This window comes from Anser anser (assembly GCF_964211835.1).
Source record: "Anser anser genome assembly, chromosome: Z".
NCBI classification, from domain to species: Eukaryota; Metazoa; Chordata; class Aves; order Anseriformes; family Anatidae; genus Anser; species Anser anser.
This window is the reverse complement of record NC_139723.1, coordinates 34,407,336-34,429,641: the sequence shown is the minus strand read 5'-3', so window position 1 is coordinate 34,429,641 and position 22,306 is coordinate 34,407,336.

The following is a 22,306-nucleotide window of genomic DNA, read 5'->3' as shown; positions in this document are numbered from 1 at the left end:
GTGGTTGCACACTGGAACGGGCTCCCCAGTGAAGTAGTTACTGCACTAAGCCTGTCTGAATTTAAGAAGCGATTGGACTGTGCACTTAGTCACATGGTCTAAAATTGTGGGTGGACCTGTGCGGTGCCAGGAGTTGGACTTGATGATCCTTATGGGTCCCTTCCAACTCGGGATATTCTATGATTCTATGAAAGGAAAATGAAAGGGCAGTACTGCTGGATACGTAGCATACTCTCCCAGATGATGTCATGGAGAAGAACTTGGCAAGGGGAAGGAGATGCTATTTAGAGAAAATTAAATAACATTGGCAGGAGAACCCTTAACTAGGATAAGTTCATCTTTATGTTGAGCAAGGCACTTAAGAAGTTCAGCCAGAAAGAGCTGATAGCAGAAGCCCAAACTCGTAAGGAGTTTCAAACAGATCCTTTCCCCAGAATCAAAATACCCCTGAATATGGTCTTTTGAGACTGGAAAGAGACAGAAATCCTTGCCTAAAAAGGGGTGTGGGGTGGGAGGTGTGTGTAAGTGTCTGAGATACATGCCTCACCTAGGCTGGATAGGGCTAAGTACAAAAGTCCCTCAAAAGACCGCAAAGAGGTAGGCAGGTAAAAAACATGAGCTGTGAAAGGCATAACTATGGTTGAGCACTGTCTGGTCAGCTCAGGCAGAGTACCACAAGGACATGTGTCACTGAAGTGCTGGTAGGCAGGAGGGAACCTGTAAGAGGTTCTGTGTTTCAGTTCAAAAGTCATTGAACTTTTTCTCTAGAGGTTTGCGGCAGCTTCTGAGTATTAGCTATCACCAAAGCTGAAACAGAAGACAGGAGGTAAGTATGCAGCAGGCTTTAGTCGGGAAGGAGAGTACCACAGAACAATCCCCACATTTCACACACAGACTGCTATTTGGATAATCTTGTGAGATTATCTTTAAATTAATCCTTGAGTTGTAGGGCTATAGAAGATGGAGGTCACGAGTGACTTTAGCATCAGAGAAGGATGGGTAAGTTATGTCTTGGGAATGGAGGTATTAAATAATAAATGAGAAGGAAAAGCCTATTGTTCATTGGCAATGTTAATAGCAGCATGCATTTCTTCCTTGCTGAAAATACATTTTATTGGTTATACAGCTGTTATCAAGTGACTAGTAGCTGACTGGAGTACAATAATTTCTGTGCCTGACACATATCCAGAGTAATTCCTGCTTTCTGGTAGTTCAATCTTAAAATAGGAATGTTACCACTCTTCAGCTGTTTCTGTGTCTCCATCTGCACTTAAGGGGAAAACAAAAACAAAACAACAAACAAACAAACAAAACACACACAAAACAAACAAACAAACAAACAAAACAAAAAAAACTGATTCTGGCATCTCTAATAAAAAATAAATAAATGTATAAATTAGAGACATTTTACCTCCTCCTCTCTTCTTTGTTTACTTCCATGTGTTTTAATAAGTCTGGTAAAATTTTCAAATCAATTCATGCCAGGAAAACATAGATTTGGCTCCTTAGTAAGTGTGATGTCAAATGGTATTACTGGGATATGTGATCAGCACAGGTTGCAGAAGAATCTGAACCTGTAAAATAAAATGCCTTTCCTCAATGTTTGGGCACCAGTATAATTTAAATTAGGCTGCTGGTAAACAATTATTCTTTCAAGCTGTGCTTGGTCAGCTCTTCTGACTATCAGTTACTTGATTGCTGAGGCTTGCAATTTTAAGTTACTGATTACCAGCAGTGCCTGATTTGCTCACTGGATTAAGCAAGTGCAGTGGCACAACATATGAAGCAAAGTTTTTGTCCTTTATCTTTGATTGTTGCCTAAAAGGATGTAATAGCTTTTGTGGTTGTAAATCAGCCCTATAATAATCTTAGGAAATACAAAGTTTTGACACCACCTTCCAAAGAAACCATAGCAAAACAATGCAATTTTGGTCACAGTTCACTGCCTTTTGATGCAAAAGGCCATGTTAGATAACTTGAAGTCTCATAAATGAACCCACAGCTAAAGCATACATTTTTAAAAGCATTCAAGCAGCTTTCTAGACCAGAAAAGTCAGTAAAACAGTAAGACTCTATATGCTACAACACAATGTACCTGCAGCTTTAATACAGCCTTTTCGGAGGTACATGTGACAAGATACTACCAGCTCTCTTCTCTTTCTATACTCGTTATTTGATATGCATGTGTGGAATTGCTGGTGGGGAGTTCTGGATGAAGTCTGCCAGAGAGTTCCTGTCAATACAGCTGTCATGGTGTGGTTTTGGGTCACACCTCCGAGCAGTCCATGCCAAGGTACAGGAGGCAGGGAAGTTGCTAGCAACCTTTCCTTGAGTTGTAGGGCAGATGAGACGGTTCACTGGGCTGTGGCTCTCCTGTGAGCAGGCAATCTAGAGGTGAACACTTCTATAGTCCTAGTCTGGCAAACACAATTCCTGAACAGTATCTTTTATCTGATTACTTTGAGTAACTGTATTTTACTAAATTCTTAATTTTCAATAGGATAAAATACCTCACCTTAGTTTCCTCACAGTTTTATTCTGGGAATTGCAATAATGGCTGGTAAAGCTCCGTGGTGGCTGCATTTCAGTGGCACACCAGATGAAAATACCCCTGAGCACTGATGGTAAACATTTGAGTAAGGCTAGCCAGAAATCTGCACTCATGCTTGATTAGCTAGATTCTAACAAAATTCTCATGTTTGGACAGCATCTTCTTAGCCCAGGAAAGAAGCAATTAAAAACAGAGTCCTGCTATTCTCACCCATTAAGTCAGATCCCAAACATTGTTTTGCATGCATTTATGACTTCTATGAAAATTATGAATATAGTGTGTGAAGGGCTTTAGCCATATTCCCCTCTGATTCGATGAAAAGGGGAATCCATCTGATCTTATGCTGCCATTAGGCAATGGCAACTCTGTTCATCCCTGTCACAGGCAGACTGCTTTTCATGTGTTTGGATAGGGAGCTGGGAAACTAGAACAAGTGGATGGACTTTGCACAGTTTTCCTTTTTTTGACATCCAGCGGCCACTGGATGGCACTAAGGTTACCGTTTCGTTCACGAATACATTCTAACAAGCCTCACACTTTGATTTTACGAGAATCAGAAAATTGTCTGGGGCACCGGCTTTGTGTTCTTTGTCCAGACAAGTGTGAAGTCAGTTGTCTCAGTTCTTGCAGTTCAAACAATGCTTCTCCCCTCACACTTGAACTATTTTCTTCCCCCATCTTGGAAGTGCCAAGAAGTAACATTAGATGCTCTCTGGAAATCTCCACGCTACTGTGCGTGGGTCCTCAGAGCTGCAGAGAGTGCATGCTGTCTCATCACTCGGGTGGTTTAGGAAGATGTCAAATAGCCTTTTTTTTTGTATTAAAGCATGCCATTACTAAGTGACTACAGAGTCATTTCAAAGGACCTGTAAAAGCACTACAAGTGCTTTCAGATGCCTGACAGCATGTTCATTGATCATCCAGTCATCTTTATGCCTTTGATTTCTGAAGTGCCATGCTGAAAGCAAGAGAGACAAAAACATAGTACAGCACTTTCAGGAACTTTAACACCAACATCTCAAGGTATATCTCTCAGATCTTAGGGAACTGTTATCTGTTTCTGAAGATTATTAGCAAGGAATTCAGATTTACTTCTGCCACAGTTGCTGCTAATTTTTAATTATGTTGGCTGAAGATTTGAGTTATAACTGAAGAACTGAAAGGTTGTATGGCTGCTTGCTCCACTTGACAAAGCCATGTAGTGGTACACCTGAAAATGGACACGGCAAGGAATCTTGCCATCTTCAATACCTGAAGCAGAGAGAAATATTTATATGTTGTCTCAAACTATGTAAAGCTGAGCCACAAGGATTTTTATTGCATTTGACCTCCAGCCCTTTCTTTAACTGCTACCTGCTCTGAACAATTTAAAAACCCTTCATTTGAGCTCCATGTTGTATTTGATTTTGTAATCTAAGCAGCTTTCCAGGGAAATCATTCTTGAAGCTGTTAATGACAGGCAGTTTGATCTGCTTTTGAGGGGCAAGGCAGAGCTGACAAGTATTTCGTCTGCTGGGTACCTGGCCTGCTCAGAAGGCTCCTGTCATGAAAAGGGAGTGGACTGATTGTGGATCCAGAAGGAAGTGGACGGGAGGGTGGTGAGTCCCCTCTCTCATGCCTGCTATACTGGCTGGGTAGTGGTCTGGGTGAATGCGTGCAACACCTGGATGTAGAGTCAGCATGCCTCTCACAACAGATACCCAACAGGTTAAGGTGTGTTACTTAGCTCTGCAGCAATGCCCAGAAAAAGATAAAGTCGGGACATTCAGACAGTCTGAAGCAGTCGTGAATTGAGGTATCACTGTGATTCACTTAACTAGATCCTGAGTGCTTGATCCTTTTCAAGCCTCTTCAGAATTCTCGTTTAAAATTGTTAGTTTTCTCAGCTCTATTTCCTCAGACTTTAGCAGATTCAGAAGTCTTTCAGCAGGGGAACAGAGTCACTTTGCCAAAGCATTATTTGAAATGTACTGGCTTTCAGAAAGGATTTCCAGCCTGTATATGTAATCAATATTAGAAAAGACTGAGCACTTAAGGGATCATTTTTGGATGTCTGTTTAAATGCTTGTTCCAATAAAGCAGATACACATACAGGCGATGAAGCACCTAAAAGTCATAAATATTTATTTCACTACCCCTTAATTCTTCTAAAATCAGACACTAAGAAACTCAATAAATATTAACCTGTGCACTTTTACTTCAGTGTAATCACAAATGTAACAGCCTGCTTGTTCTTGCTAAAAATGTGCATTGCTTTACTATGGACAGGGAATTTGAGAAAAGAGGCTAATTTATTGAACTTTTTGAATGGATAGACTTGGTGCTTGTACATAAAATCCCACACTGTATTGGGAGGTTTAATAAACAGACATGGCCAAAAGATCATTGGGAATGAATGCAGTTTTAGAACGCTAGATAGTAGTGGAATGTGGTTCTCTTTTAAGTGACTGTTCTTCTGAGAATACCATAACATCATTTTAAATATTTTTTAAGCTCTGTAATAGGTCTTCATTTTGCAAGCAGCTCAGTATTCTGCAATCAATCTGAGTTCAAGCTTGCTGGGTACCTAATACCTTTGAGAGAATTATGTTCAGTGTGACTTTCAAAGTATTTCCAGAACGTCTGCCCCAACACCTAAGGAAGCTGTGTTTGATGTGGTATATAGCTAAGCAGCAAGCTGCCACAGAGATTTGGGTACCCAAAGCAATCTTAATGTCATGCTGCTTTGAGCCAATACATCCTCCTACTTAACCTGCTCTCAGTTTTTGATTCTGTCTCTTTGTTATAAATGCACACTTCTAAGTGCTTCTATTTATATATTTTTGACTCCTGAAGAACAGCTGTGGCTCTTTAACAAATTAATGAAGACAAAAAATGTAGTTAGAAGGATCCTTTGGGCAAGAGAGGGAATAGTTAAATTTTACCGAGCTTTTGACTCAGACTGGACTGTTTGGCTCTTTTGACAAAGCTAACTGTGTACAAAAAGGGACGCACTTGACAAAACAAGTGTTAGTTAACTACAATGCAGTCCTCTTTAATACTTCATTTGAAAGACCTGCCATACTGTCAGAAATCTGCTGTATGAAGAAAATAATTAGTTCATATTCCTAAAAATCTGAATGTTAAACTGACCATTTCTGGATTATGTAGACATGTTTTAAAGCATTCATGCCTAAATAATTTTGAAAGCAAATCTAGAACAAAACTACACACGGATTAAATTACCTTAAGGAATGAAGATGACATTTCTAATCAATAGCAACTCCACATGGTGTGTGTGGTGGTGATGAGGATGGGAGGGGGGATGCATTCACTCTGTTGCAATCTGCAGTAGATACCAAGTTTTTTCTGCACAGCATTGTAAATATTGAAGCACATGATGTCTGCATGGCAAAAGCTGGTGCTTCATTCTGAGCAGCTCAGGTAACATGTAACACTTCTCCTTGGTTCTTTCTTGTTTGTTCAGGGACTTTATTTCCAAGATATGCATACAGACATTGCTTATGCTCTGATCTTGCAAACTGATACCTGTAAAAAATACTTATGATGTTTAAGTGGAAGAATGCTCAAACCACTCTTGCACGTGAAATTCAGAATGATGACTAACTTTAAAAAACTCTCTTGAATAATGTATGTTGGGGGAGCACCTGTACCAATGAGCCAAGCCATCCAAACAGGACCGGTACTGGCAAAGGGAAGAGACAGACAATAGCTCCCTCTAGACAGCAGCCCTCTAGGCACAGCATCTAGGATGCCAGAGCTGAAAGAATGCACTGCAAATTTGCAGTATAAAGGCCTGGAACATGTATTGGCAGTGCAATACTGTTATACTCAGGTGAGGTATATTACCTTGTCAGTGTGCATGGTCATGTTGCACAAGCAGAGATGGTACTGTATAGCAAACACAGCTCAGGCTCCTGAGACATGCAGCATGCTGGAAAATGTGCAAAAATGTCACAAAGTAGCATGAATGATAATCCAATTTAACTTCAGTCCTAAAAAATGAAGGTTATTCTCCTATCAATACATGGGCATTAAAAGCTTAGATTCAAGCTGGAAGTGTTGATAGAGAAGATGTGTTGACTGCATGCAGGATGATACTCAACTGGAATCGTACAATAAAAACTGTAATCAGAAGTTCTTGCCTAATGAAGTCTGCTGTGAAATATCAAAGCAGAAGGGAAAAGTGTGATATTTTATAGGGGAACGTAATTGGAAGCTTATCCAAATTCCTTAGAAGTATACATCCCTAGGTTTCACTGAGATGAAGTGGGTCACAGCTACTTACACATGCAAATACATGTGCATCTTCAGGTTTTTATGATCTTCTGAACCTCAAAGCTAGAAACATCTTCCCAGATCCCGGCAGCAGAGATACAGGCCTGGAGCTGGGAAAAACACTCTTTCAGGGTGGAACAAAGGTAACAGAGGAATAGTACCTGGCATATGCAGAAGAAACATGCAGTATATTCAGAGGTAAAACAGAGTTGTATATTAATGAGAAAAGGGCGAGAAATAAAAGCATATGAGCAAATTATATAAATGACATCAACGAGATCCTAATAAAAGCAAGTAGAAACTATCAACATTAACATCCCATCCCTCAGTATTATTAGTAGAGCTGATGACTTTATCTGTAGTCCTCAATCCTTTTTATTCTTCTGTTTTTAAATAATTAGACCTAGACTACTAATGGGAGCCTCCTGGTCTTCTTGCTGGCTGTGAACTGTGCAGCTTTTCCACTGCTATGCCAGAACAACCCCCCTGTGATGTCCTTTATGGCTGCAGGCATTGATTTTGAAAACCAAAGACAGAAACAAACAACAGGTTTCTTCGCAGAAAAGCACACCCCCCGACCCTCCATGGAAAGACAATGTGGAGATGAGAAGACAGCAAAAACAGCATGGGCTGATGTCAGTGCAATTTCTATGGGTTGACAGGCATTGGGAAACTGTTGCATCCATACTAGGGCTCCAAAAAGACCTCCCTGCAGTGCTCGTAACATACTGAGATCACACCAGGCTGGGGGTGATTCCAATACAAACCTCTGCTTAAATCAGAGCACCTGAGAAAGTGCTGGGTGCAAAGCATTCTTAACTTTTACCAGGGAAAGGAAAAAAGAGGGACTGCTGCCTCTGCTCCTCCTTTAACCTGAGCCTCCCCTTACCTTCTGGCTCCATGCCCCTGACCAACAGTATTGCACTACCAACGTTGGATAGCAGCCCATGGCTATGTACTGATTGCATAGCTTCAGAGCTGAGGCTGCTCCAGGCTGCTGGGATGCGTCCTGGCTGCCTGGAGGAGAGCTTTTGCTGGCTGTAGCAGCCCCAGCAACTTCTGTGCTGACCAGGTGGCTATGGCACAGACAATGTTCTCTTGCTCATCAGGGCAGGGCACAGCCTGGCTTCCTGCAGCCAGCAGCAGCACCAGGCCGTGACTCTGCACACCGGGGATCTGGGCGCCACCATGGCCAGGCCGTGCCCAGCAGGGCAGGCTGGCAGGAGGGCAGAGCCCCGAGGCGCAGGGGCACAGGGGGCGCTGAGCAGGAGGCCAGGCCTGGGGCGATGGGCATGGGCACGGGCTAGCCCCGGGCACTCCCTGGCACCAAACCTCTCCCTGGGAGCAGCGGCAGAGCACGCGCTTTCAGGGGGAGCACAGCAGTGGTGCCGGGCACCTGGGGAAGGAAGTGCTGAGAAAAACACCCCAGCCCTCCTGGCAAAGCGTGGCATCGCCGCGCCCCAATCCCACCAGACCTCACTGCGGGCACGCGAGGAAGTGGTGGGCACAGCAGCAAGAAGAGGAGGAGATGGCAGCAGGGGTGGGGATGGCGACACCAAATATGTTGTGAGCAACACGGAGACTTTTCACGTAGCTTCATTGGCTTTATTTCCTGTGTTTGCTACATTTGTTTCCTGAGGGCCTTCCAGTGCTCCTAGGTGCCGGCGTGTGCCCCGTCTGCTGGCCGGGCCCGGTTTCTGCCAGCTCCTGGGGCACTGGCCTAGTGTTGCCGGCGGGGTGGCCTCTTCTTGGATGGCGGTGCAGAGGCCTGGGAGGTGGGGGCCCTCCTCTTCGGGGCTCGCCGGGGCCCCCTTTGTGGATGGTCCCTGCTCTGCTGTGCTGTGGAGGGTCCCGCAACAGCCTCCGGTGGCTCCTCCTGGGGCTCTTCTTGATTCCTGGGGACAGGAACCAGGCTGGATGGGGGGTGGCCGGGACCCCCTTGAAGGGCAGCAGTGGAGGTGCCTGGGAGGTCCTCCGCGTTGGTTCCACTGGGGCTGCCGGAGGGCTCTGGGCTGTGGGCAGGAGTCCCCGCTGGGGAGGCTGCAGGGCCTGGGGCTGCTGCGGGGTTGCCCTCCTGTTCCCCAGCAGCACGGGAGCTCCCCAGGCCCAGCAGGCGGTGGGCCTCCCTGCTGCATCGCTGCACGGTGATGGCAATGAGACGCTGCACAAAGCTGCGTGCGTGGCTTTGCAGGGAGGTGCGTATGAGCAGGGTCAGGGCCTCCTGGTCGAGGCCAAGGAAGCACAGGCTGGAGATGACCAAGTTCAGCGCTGCAGAGGCTTCCCTGCCATCAGCCCCCAAGAGTTGTCCCAGCTCCTGGCACAGCCAGGGCAGCAGGGGCTGCAGCATCTCTGGGTGCAGGCGGAAGAGGGAGGCCCAGATGCAGGGGTGGAGGCCGCCCACAGGAGCTGTAGGCACCGGTTCTGCAGCCTGTGGTCGGGAGGCTGCTGGGCGACGGAGTCTGTGTGTGGCTGGGCGGCCGGGAACTCTCTCTGCCTGCTGGGCGATGAGCGGTGCCTCTGCAGGTAGTGGGATGATGAGCTCCTCGAAGCTGTCATCGGCCCGCACCGAGTGCACGATGGAGCTGACTCTCCTCTTGCAGAGGGGGCACTCGGGCTTGTTGTCCACCCACTGCTGGATGCATCGGAAGCAAAACTGGTGGAGACATGGCATCACACAGCTGGCGTTGTCCCAGGTGTCAAGGCAAATGGGGCAGCGACTGTCCAGCACCGTGGCCATGCTCTCCAGCTGCGGCAGTGGGCTGGGTGGAGCAGGGGATGAGGGGCTGCTCCTCCTCACTGGCGCTGCAGCAGCAGGTGTCACCCTGCAAAAGGCAGAGAAAAGGCCATGGTCATTGGCTGATGTGGGGGCTGCTGGAAGAGCTGTGCAGCTCCCTCAGGGAGGAAACCCTTCCAGCTGCCCAGGGGGAGGTGTCCCTGCAGTGCTCACCTCTGCTGCTGCGAGCGCTCCTCTTGGGTCTCCCGACGGCGCGAACGAGGCAGGGCCGCGGGAGAAGCTCTGATGGCTCTGGGAAGGGCACTGAGAGCTGCTGCAGCAACTCCCAGGGCACGACACCAGCACCAAGGCCAACCTTGCTCCTCACTCCAGACCTCACGTAAACGCTCAGCCGGAGTGCGGGCTCTAGCCAGCGGGGTGGGCCTCTGCGCCTGTGTATAAGCAGTGAGGGCCACGCAGTCACAATCCATTGCACACAGACATCACAGTCCATCGCTTGGAGACGCCAGCAGCCACCCGTAGGAGATATCATAATGGGCCATCCTCACTCCGGCAGCTCTCTGGCCCCAGATTGCGAGGCCTGCTGTAAAGGAGGCCAAACAATGAACCAAAACAAAAGAAAACAAAAAAAATATCAAAGCTGTACCCATGAGAAGGGAGAAAGTCAGCTAGCTTTGGGAGCTGCTGGGCTTGAGCAACCTTGCTGCAGCCTTCTTTCCTCTCTCTAAAAGTGCTATCAGTGCTTTTCAGGGAAAGAAATAATTGAGAGTCATCACTGTGCATTGGAGTTCCTCTCTGCTTGGGCTGTGTGCAAGGGGGGCTGAAGAAGTGGAGACTATGGTTGCTGGGCCACCCTGAGCATTGTCAACCCTGAGAAGCATCCGTCAAGGTTGTCTGCAAGGAGATGACAACAGAAGACATCCCATCAGCATCCTTGTTTCAGCTGTAACCATGCAATCATCCATGCAGCAGATACATAATGTCACTAATTCAACTTTGATAAAGAGAAGGCAGTGAAGTCTCTGGACCAGTTTTGTACTCTGAGGAATACTTAATGGGTAACATGGGCATGCTCAAATAAGAAGCTTTGAAGTTCTAAACCAAATTGTGGTTTTGCACAAAAAAAAAAGAAAAAAAAAAAAAAAGCTTTTAATGTTTAAAAAGAAGTTTCTTACACAGCATTTCCAGTAAAAGATGGCTAAGTGCTGCTGGGGTTAATGGCCCAAGGTAAAAATTCTATCAGCTTTCTCAAGTTGCTGTTAATCTGAAGGAAATGTACTGTGCTCTAATTGCTTAATTAATTAAATGAACCCTGTACTTGAATATCACTGAAGAGAGATTGTAAGATTCCATTTCAGATGGCTATGGTAGGTGTTTTAGCAAAGCCAAGCCTCTTGACAATTACATCAATCTGGTTAATTAATATGTAATTTTTTTTGAACATGGTCAAGAGATGATTTTTACTTTTTGTACCAGCATGAACATGATGGTAGATCTTAATGGTTCTTATGGTTCTCATCCATGTTAATCCAAGAAAACTGATAGTTTACCAGTTGCAGGGACTGATGTGCATTAAGAAAACTGAAGAGCAGACAAATGAGCAATAACGTCCACACACACATGTGCGCTTACTATCTTATGACAAAAAAAAAGTTGAGTGACTAGTACAACTGAGCTGGAATTGCCTCTATCTTGCTCTCTTTTCTGGACTGTCTTGCTTTCACTCCTCTGGAAAAGAAGTTATGTTGCTCAATAGGATCATTCAGCCTTGCAGTAGAGAGCTGCTGACATGCATAGAATCATAAAATATCCTCAGTTGGGTGGGACCTACAAGGATCACCTCCTGGCTCCATATAGGACTACATAAAAATTAAACGATATGTCTGAGAGCATTGTCTAAATGCTTCTTGAACTCCAGTAGGCCTGGGACCATGACCACTTCCCTGGGCAGCCTGTTTCAGTGCCTGACAATGCTGTCAGTTAGGAAAAGCCTTTTCCTAACACCCAGCCTGGCCCTCCCCTGTCCCAGCTCCATGCCATTTCCTCGGGTTCTGTCGCTGTCCTCAGAGAGCAGAGCTCAGTGCCTGCCCCTCCACTCCCTTCGTGAGGGAGCTGCAGGCCGCCATGAGGCCTCCCCTCAGCCTCCTCTGCTCTAGGCTGAACAAACCAAGGGGCCTCACCCGCTCCACATACATCTTCTCCTCTAGATCCTTCCCCATCTTTGTTGCTCTTTGGAGACTCTGGAACAGTTTTATGTCCCATATGTTTTTATATTGTGGTGCCCAAAGCTGCACACAGTACTCGAGGTGAGGCCACACCAGAGCAGAGCAGAGCAGGACAATCCCTCTCCCTTGACCAGCTAATAGTGCTGTGCCTGATGCATCCCAAGGTACAGTTGGCCCTTTTGGCTGCCAGGGCACACTGCTGGCTCATATTCATTTCACAATTGACCAAAATTCTCAGATCCCTTTCCGTGAGGTTGCTTTCCAGTTTATCATCCCCCAGTCTGTAAGTATAGCCAGGATTATCCTGTCTCTGGTATAGAATCCAGCACTTCCTCTTGTAAAATTTCTTACTATTGGTGATTGCTCAGCCCTCTAATCTATGAAGATCTCTCTGCAAGACCTCTTTACCCTCAAGGAATTCAGCAGCTCCTCCTAATTTATTATCATCAGCAAAATTCCTTAGTGTGCATTTGACTCCTGTCTCATGATCATTTACAAAAGCATTAAAGAGAACTGGCCCTAAAATTGAGCCCTGAAATTGAGTCCTAAAAATCGGCATCATTTCTGTATCACAGCTACATGACTTCCTCGTAACAGCTGCATCACATCTGTAATGACTGGCAGTGAACGTGAAATACAAGGACTCCAGAAGATCAAAGAACTTGCACTTGGCAGACCTTACTGTGGAGAAATACCTCACCGTTTCAAGCACCATAACACAGAAAATTTACAGTGTCTGTAAAAAGTCTGTCCTTTTACCTTGTCCTCAACATGATTATGGATATCTTGCCAACTTCTGCAGATTCCTTAGCTATCCTCGTGTCACTGTTCCAGTGGACATGGGATAGGAATGAAGAAAAGACTGGAGATTTAATTGGCTGAGGAAATAAACCCCATACCCATCTTCCCTCCAGTGTCTCAGAGCCTGGTGCTACACCAGGATGGTCTCCCTTACGCAGAGTTAAGAAGGTACAAAAGGCAGAGCAGAGCTGTCTTTACCCCTATTAAAACTATAAAAGAGTTAGCCCAAGGCTTTCTGAGTGATCTTGGATGTAAGAGAATACAAGAGAAGGGATTTCACTGGAAGCATTATCTTGCTGACAGCCAAGCACTGGGGTCCTGGGATCTTTGCAAGGTGCTGGTGGTCGTTCTTGTCATAAACTTCACAACTGAAATACGGATGATGGGATTTTTTTTTTTTTGGCAGACTCTCCAGTAATCACTGCCAGACCTTGCAGGGAAACTACTGCCAGATTGAAAGTAGAATGAGTCTTGCACGTAAAGAAAGCACAGTTATTGATATCCAGATCTTGTTTGCCTTAAGACTAAACTAAGGTGCTACAGGAACACAGCATATATAAGTGGTCTTTGGTATTGAAGATCCCTTGGAGTACTGCCATAGTGAAATGGGGTTTGACATAAATGAAAATGTTGATAGCCTGCCAAGTAAGCTATGAATAAAATTGACCACTTTGGATTTAGGGTGGCTAAATTAGACAGATGCCATCTTACAGCTGGAAAAGGTAAAATTAATTCTAATGAGACCCTCTTTAAGCTCCCTTTTTTGTTTTAGAATTTTCTTTTTTTAAGTGTTACCAGATTTTTTCCTTCTTCCAGTAGGAAATAAAGATGATAGAAATATTAAATATGAGCTTCTACTGTATAGATAAGTATGAAATAAAATGTAAACATCTGATTTCTGGAGGACTACTTAAGTGTCATATGGTTAATACTTTGTTTGCTGTATGCAGAAGTCATGGGGCCACATTTTGTGTTAATATACACAGCCGAGTGATAAAAACTTTACAACGAGACTTGAGTTTTAGCTGGCATTGATAAGAAAGCCCCACAACTACAGAATATTTAAGAGGATGAAGGCATGAAATGAGTATCAAGGCACTTTGAAATAGATCATGTCAAACTCAAGTGTTGGCCACAGATTTACAGACGGCTTTACGTGGTCCTTATTTGTATCTGAAAGATTTGTTCTAGCAGACAAAAGGATCAAGCAGCAAATGCAGGTGGGATCTTACACAAACTATGCTCTTCTACACCTAGTAAATCCTTTTGTCTTACACATGGGTCCCATAACCTTGACAATATCCATTTCAAGGATGGTGTTTTCTGAACATTTCGATACTTGCCACTGAAGCACTTTCCTCAAGATCAGGCTGTAGACTCTTGAGTGCTAAAGTCAGGGCTCTGAGTCCACCAGAAGCCTCTACTTGCCACACTTAGCCTGCCACTGTCTTCCTCTGCAATCTTCCCATCTTTTACAAGGAAGTAGACTACCAGTAGCGAGCACTGTTAATGTAACAGTGGAGAACAACTGTGAAAAATCAGTTATTTCCAAACTTGCTGTTGGGAATCCCCTCTCTTGCATTTGTTCCAGTGCCTTACCACCTGCAGAGTAAAGAATGTCTTCCGTATATTAATCTAACTCTACCATAAAAGATGGTAGATTTAAATTTGATTAGATTTAAGACATTTGATAAGATTTAAGCCATTAAACCTTGTCCTATCACTACAACCCCTGACAAAAAGTCCCTCCTCAGCTTTCCCATAGGCCCCTTTAGGTACTGGAAGGCCGCTATAAGGTCTGCCCTGAGCCTTCTCTTCTCCAGGCTGAGCAACCCCAACTCCCTCAGCCTGTCTCCATTGGAGAGGTGCTCCAGTCCTCTGAGCATCCTAATGGCCCACCTCTGGCCTTCTTCTAATACGTCCATGTCCTTCTTGTGCTGGGGGCCCCAGAGCTGAATGCAGCGCTCCTGGTGGGGTCTCACAAGAGCAGAGCAGAGGGGGACAATCACCTCCCCAGCCCTGCTGGCCACGCTGCTTTTGATGCAGCCAGGATACGGTTGGCTTTCTGGGCTGCAAGCACACACTGCTGGCTCATGTTGAGCTTCTTGTCAACCACCACCCCCAGGTCCTTCTCTTCAGGGCTGCTCCCAATTCATTCTCTGCACAGGCTCTCTTTATCCTTGGCATTGCCTCAGCTCAGATGCAGGACCTTGCACTTAGCCTTGTGGAACCTCATGATGTTCACACAGGCCCACCTCTCACGCTTATCCAGGTACCTCTGGATGGCATGCCTTCCCTCCAGCGTGTCATCCCTTCCCACACAGCTTGTTGTCATCAGCAAACTTGCTGAGGGTGCACTCAATCCCACTGTTCATGGCACCGACAAAGATGTTAAGCAGCACTGGTCTCAGTACTGATCCCTGAGGAACACCACTTGTTACTGATCTCCACCTTGACATTTAGCCACTGAGCACAACTCTTTGAGTGCAACCATCCAGCCAATTTCTTATCCACTGAGTGGTCCATCTGTGAAATCCATGTCCATTCAATTTAGAGACAAGGATGTTGTGGCGAACAGTGACAAATGTTTTGCACAAGTCCAGGTAGGTAATGCCAGTTGACCTTCTGAAGCTATGTTGGCTGTCCCCAGTCACCTCCTTATTTTCCGTATGCCTTAGCACAGTTTTCAGGAGGATCTGCCCTATGATTTTGCCGACATAGAGCAGATTGACTGACCTGTAGTTCCCTGGGCCTTCCTTTCTTCCCTCTTTAAAAATGGGGTTATGTTTCCCCTCTTCCAGTCAGCAGAAACTTTGTGGGACTGCCACGACTTCTCAAATAGGATGGACAGTGGCTTAGCAACTACATCTGCTAGTTCCTTTAGGACCCATGAATATAACTCATCAGGTCCCATGGACTTCTGCAACTCCAGGTTCCTTAGATGATCCTAAACCTGATCTTCTCCTACACTCAGTAGCTCTTCATTCTTCCAGTCCCTGCCTTTGCCTTTTGGGGCCTGGGCCGTGTGGCTGGAGCCATCATTACTGAAGACTGATGCAAAAAAATCATGAAGTACCTCAGCCTTCTCCATATCCTTGGTGACCAGGTGTCCTGTTTCCTTATGGAGAGGGCCCATAATTTCCCTAATCTTTCTGTTATCACTGATGTACTTATAGAACCCTCTTTTATTGACCTTGACATCCCTGGTCAAATTTAATTCTAAACGGGCTTTGGCTTTCCTAACCTGATCCCTGGCTGCTTGGACAATGTTTCTATATCCCTCCCAGGGTACCTGTTCTTGCTTCCACTCTCTGCAGGTCTTCTTTTTCTGTTTAAGCTTGGTCAGGAGTTCCTTGTTCATCCAGGTCTCCTAGCATTTTTGCTGATGTGACTGATTTTGACTTCCTCTAGTAAAATTCAATTTCTAGTACTTCTTACTGGTTAGGTTAACATCAAGCAATGTTCATTGCCTGGCAAAACATATTTGTCTGCATGTCCACAGGAGGGGGCAGTTGAATAAAATTTTAAGCAGTTTGCTGCATAGATGCTTTTTCATACTTTATTTTGTGTGTAGTGTTTCTGTGTGTTGAAGATAGGGGAAAACTAAGAGATGAAGCAAGTGCATGGAGACAGACTGAGTAGCCCACCGATTCATGAAGCAGTCTGTTGAGCTCTTCTAATATGAGGATTTTGCATTGTTTCAAGTCAAGTTTTGCTTCAAATCAACTAATGCAATGCACACACAAAAAGTAATCTACTAAAGTAAATAACAAACTGAGTCATATAGTTCCTCGGGCTGAAAATTCTGTCCTCTGCTTCAGAGGTCAATAGATCTATGGCACTTTACCAGGAAGCCATTTTTTTTTTTTTAACATGATTAATGTGCTTACTTATTTACCTAAAATGAGAAAGCTCCTTACTTTTTGCTATTTCCTGAAACAATTTCTTCTCCTGTTGTTAAGTGGTAGCTGGTATGACTTCTACTGTCTTCCAGACACACTACAACAGACAGAAACTGTAGCTTGAAAACAGGTCTTGTAACAAGAGGGCTTACGTATGGCAGGGAATTAAGACAGGACTAAGGAAAGAGAAGACAGGAAGTAGTGAAGGTCCATTATTAATTTTTATTGTATTAGTATTATTCCTGCTGGTGACATATGCATAATCAATTAAATTAATTACTTTGCTGCTGCAAATCTCATGAACTCAATGTAGAGGAACAGATTTACAGGTTGTTTGTTTTTTTAAGAAAAACTTTCATCTTTTCTTGATGACAGCATGGCTTATATTTCAAAACCCTCCCAGCACTGGTCTAACTGCTCTTTCTGACAGCTGCAATCAAGTTGCTGTTTGTCCAACTGCTAACACTTCTCCCAGTGAAATGCTGAGTGAGTGCACTGGGAGCAAAATTGAAGTATAAGCTCCCCTAGGATACCACTCTAAGAGATTACTGTAGGAATATAGAATGATTCTTGGTCTGAATAAGCAGTGACTTATCAGGGCCAGTACAAGATGCCCTTTTCATGTTATGTGGCAACTATGGGGGAGCAACAAGGACCTGACTTGCCTGAGCCCAAAGAAGTTAGCGGAACCTAAGCCTCATTGTTAAAACTTATGCCAAAAGCTCTTCTGTTAATGTCTTTGATTTTTCACAAAGACATTTTATCCAACCTCAAAGCTCTCAAGTGTCTGAAAACTATTCAAGGTCAGCTACAAGAACACTTTCCACTTAATATCCCTGCTTCTCAGAGATTGCATCTGCAGAACTAACTATGGCTGCTTGCTATTTGTGTGACAAAGCTATGACCATATTCTTTGATTCTTTTCAAGAAAGAGACAGCTGCTTGGCTGCACTGACAGCAATGCATTTTTAAATTCCTGAGACTCCAATTAAAAACTGGATTGGTTTCCAAACCACTATTAGCGGCACACCAGGGGATAAGGATTTTAATTTATTTTCATGAATATAAAGCTTGTCTCTTTATTTGTGTCATAATGATGAGAAGAGAGTGTACCACAAACAAGCCTTTCTATTTAACAGTGAGAAATAGTGTCCCCCAAACAAAGTGGAGATTGTGATTAGTGTTTTTCCCCTTGTAATATGTCTACATTACAGGAGTTGGCACTGGTGAGACATGCATACCATTAGGAGATGTGATCCAATAAAACAGCTGGCAAAATTTCTGAGCACACTCTGCCTTGTGTCCAGCTCACTAATTTTCTATGAGACAAGACTTAATATTCCTGAGCTTGTGGGATCTCTCTCCACATCAGACAGCCAATTATATAAAATTTCTTCTTCCTATTTTGTTTCAGTATTACCTAAGGAGTGGACTTGGTAGTACTTTTCATCATATGACTGCTCCTTACTGGGTTCTGCTCAGGAAATGAGATGATGCAGTGAGCTGTAGCAACACAGAAACATGTTCTGCCCTGGCTCTGCCTAAGCCTGCTCTGCCAAAGCCTTCAGCATTGGCTCAAATTCTTTCTTCTTGATAGTGATTACAGAGGACTCCCACTAAGCTCAGAGTAATTAAACCAAATTTTCAGTGCTCTGGCAACATGCATCCTATCCCTTCCCTTCCTGTGTTTTGTGTGGGTAGACATGAGTCCAGTTTTCAATGAGAGACTGGAGAACTACTGTCTCTATAGGTACCAGCAAAATACTACTCTATAACTGTGCCTGATACATCACTGATTGCTAAAAGCAGAGTCATATTGTGGGTGTCAAAACCAGTGAGATATTTGCAGGTGTCAGTGCACGTCTGGGCTCAAAGAGGTAAAAAAGTGATTTCAATGTCCAATTCTAAGGAAAGAACTTGAATAAAGAGAGCATTAGTCCTCTTCGCAGGTTCAGCATAGTACTCCAGACAATCAGGGGCACATTCCAACCATAAAGAAGGACAGCTTCATCAAGTTATGCTCACTGGCACAGGGTACTTTGATCCATTTTAAACTTCAGTTTAAACTCTAATCTTTAAGAACTTGTAGACATATTCAAGGAATAAAAGTCCAAGGACCAACTGTTAAGACGACAACATCTTTTGCTTAGGAAGTCTGAGCCTGTGATATCCAGAGGCGGAGACCCAGTGGAAGAAGTTCCTGCTTGTGGTGTTCATCTGGTCTTTTCCCACATGCTGTAGTCAGATGGCTTATGTGGGGCTTTGGTCCTGGTAGTGCAGCTGCCATTTTTTCCTTCTCTCTGAGCAGGTGCTGCTGAGAGGTCCTCATGCACCTAAGGCCAAGGTCTCAGGCACACTTACACTCCTTAGTTCAGGTATCTTAGTATCAAAGGACAGGATAATTGATTTAGTTTTCATCTACCTTCAGAGCAAAGGCAATGCTGTACAGAGAAGCTGAGTCTGAAACACATTTCCTTCTGTGTAGGTTGCAACATCTCTGCAATTCTGAGATTGTCACTGTCTGAAATGCAAAGAAGAAAGCCAGTTTAAAGTCAACCCCAGCAATAAAACACTTCAGCATCTTTTGGCTCTCTCCTTCCTTGCCCCCACATTTTACTGTCTTCTACCGCAAACCCAGAAGTGATGGCATTGAAAACACCAAGGAAGATCCTGAAGAGAAATGAAATGCCTGATAATGGATGGAGGAAAGCAGAATCCAGTATTTCAGTAATGAAAACTGAGCAGTCTAATACAAGGAGATTCTTAAAGTCTTAATTTTGCTCCTCACCAAAGGTTGTGTGATGATTCCTCAGAAGAAAGCAGCAATAGGTGCTTAACAATGTAGAAAATCTTTCCCTTCCACTTGAATCCTGAAGAGCTGCAAAGGGTTCAGATTCAAATGTCCCTTTTCCTAGGAGACAGCCCACTGCAAGAACTTAAAAGGTTCAGAAAACAAGAGTAATTCTTTTCCTCCATCACAATGATTGGAGCTGTTTGAAGAAAACAAGAAAGAAAATCAGAAAGGAAATTCAACATCCCCAGTGCTCCCAAGAATTTTGTAGGCAAGGCCAGAAAAACAGACTCAGCTGCAAGAGGAAAATGATTTGTTCAAATGTCTCTTTAAAGGAGAAGTTCAAAGTCATTGAAGATTTACCAGTTATTTGCTTGACAGGATTGTGTTTCAACCAAACAAAAAATAAAGAGAAGTATCTGGAGGAAAACCAGAGAGGGCAGACTGGGAAGACAGATTTTGACTCCTTTCAGTTGCAGGAGTATACTTGCAAGCTTCGTTTGCTGAATTTTTTCCCACCTGAAATGTTGCACCAGGAATACTGACAAATTGATAACCAGAGCACCTTTCTAGCTGCTCTACATAAAATGGCATAAGGTAAATATAGGAAGCAGGGAACAGCTGTTGCAATCATTTGATGGACAACTTCATTTTCAACTAGTTTTGCACATCCAACCCAAGCAGGTGGAGATGAATCTCTTATGGCAATCTATTTACACTGCTCATTGGGATATTTCATATGAAATACATTCGTGTTCATGAATACATCCTTTAGACCACTGTATTCCTGCAGGATCCCTAGGAAGTGCCAACCTAGCATCAGTGCACATGGAGCCTGATTCCAGTTGCACTTGAGTGATATGTTTTTAAAAATAAGCCATAAAACCACTGACAATCCACTGGGCCAGATAAAGGATCATTCTTGTCCATATCTGTTCTTAGAAGCAAAGATGGGTTGGGATGAATTGCTTCAGGGACTTCTTGAATGATCTCCACCTGTTTCCCTTTGTTTCCTTCAAAGAAGTAATTAAGAGAAAAATGTAGGGTATCATATGATAAGGGTAAGGATTTGGATTATTATGTATTAGGTTGGAATTGGGATGCTGGGGTCACTTTTCACAAGTACCTAGAATAAAACATTTCAGTGGTATAAGAAATACCAACAGGTGTAAACTTTAAAACGACTACTTTTAAACTCAGCAACAAGATCTTGCCTTAACTGTCAGCAATTACGCAAAGATGAATGCTTTTATGTTTGAGACGGAGGATTGAGAGAAGAGAACAAAGAGACTGTGGACAGTTACCATACATATTTCCATCTGCAAGTGACTGGGAAGAATTAAAAATAAAATAGTTTTATTGCAGCCTGCCTGTACTGCTTGACAGGGCTCTTGCTATGTTTATTGTATGACTGAAGGCCGTGTCATGGCCTTTATCGGTTTCTCAGTTTTACCAAGTGGTGAGACCAATTCCTTTATTTTTAATATCCTTTTTATCTGTCTATCTGTACACATATGATGTGTGTGTGTATATAAATTGCTACTTATTGTGCTAAGGTGAATTTGCTAATACAAAGTATACTACTTCCAAGCCATAATATATACACTATTTTGGAAGCTTCATCTTCACATAATACCAGGATTTACAGATATCCCTACAGAGTCAGATAAAGCAGCCTTCAATGTTTGTTTCTAATTTTCCAAATCAGAGTCAGAAGCTTTAAAATTTCCATAATATCTCCCTTCTTGTACTGCAAGTAGCTGGAGACTACCTGGGCAGTGCCTGGAAGGAAAGATTTACAGGGATTGTAATACTCATTGCAAAAACACAGATCTTGGTTTCTTTATCCCCTTTCTGGCTTCATTCTTCCCTGATTTTAAAATAACTACCTTGACTAACAATATTTGCAGTTTAATTCTTAAAGAACTACATGTGTAATCTACCCAGCTAGAAACAAATCTTTGAAAAAAAAAATAAGACGGCAGGCTGAAAAATGAAGTGGTGGAACTAGAATTGTTGGATTCTTCTGGTTTTCAGCATCTTGTTCAGAAAGAACAAAAAATCTTGTTACAAAATGTGCTATGTGCTTAAGAAAAACCTTGGAAATGATGCTGTTATTTGTTTTTGTCTAGGTAAAACATTCAGAAATAGCGTTGCAAGAAAACTATACAGTTTAGACCTGTTTTAATGCAATGGAATCATCATTTGGTGACACCCTTTATTCATGAAGAAATTAGGCCATTTGTAATGTAGTTGAGAAAGTTTGAATATGTAGGACTGGGAGAAAATAAGAGAAAAGGAATGAGGCTGATTTCTTTCTTCACAATTGCTGCTGGTTGTATTCAGACAACCCTGATGATATTTGTACTTCCCCAGTCAATGTTAAACACGGAGTCTTCTTTGAAATGTCATAGATAGCATTATCAGGTAGTTTTGTTTAAAGAGAACAAAGTATATCATATTACATTTTGAAGTGGGAAACAGGAAAAACTGCTGTTTGTGTAATCTTGTGTATCAGGATGCCACTCCATTACATACAGCATTGGATTATACTTTGAAACAAAACTATGTGGGAACCTGCAGCTGCTTATCTTACATCTGAATCCATGGAAAGAGAGCAGGCATCCAAAATAGTTGCTGATGTCCACCCTACCTTCTAACCATACAAGTGGTTGCAATTAGTCTGCACTCCAGAATTCATCATTTACAGGAATTTTCTTTAGCTATCTTCAGAGATTTGTGACAGACATCTCCAGATTAGTTCCCTTAAAATTGCAGTGCATGCACCTGAACTATCTTAAGCCAGCTTCTCTTCACTCTACATGTTGATTACTGGTTTCTCCTTCAATGGAGAATATAACGTGACCAAACTTGTCAAATATGTTAGATAATGGAGCCAGTCTGTGTCTACTGTGCATGGTGTCTTGGAACAGTCACTCTTTCTGTTAACATTCATTGTTTGGCGGCATGTTTTAATGCCTGGATTGGTGTCCATTAGGTGACATTTAATTCAGGACACGCACT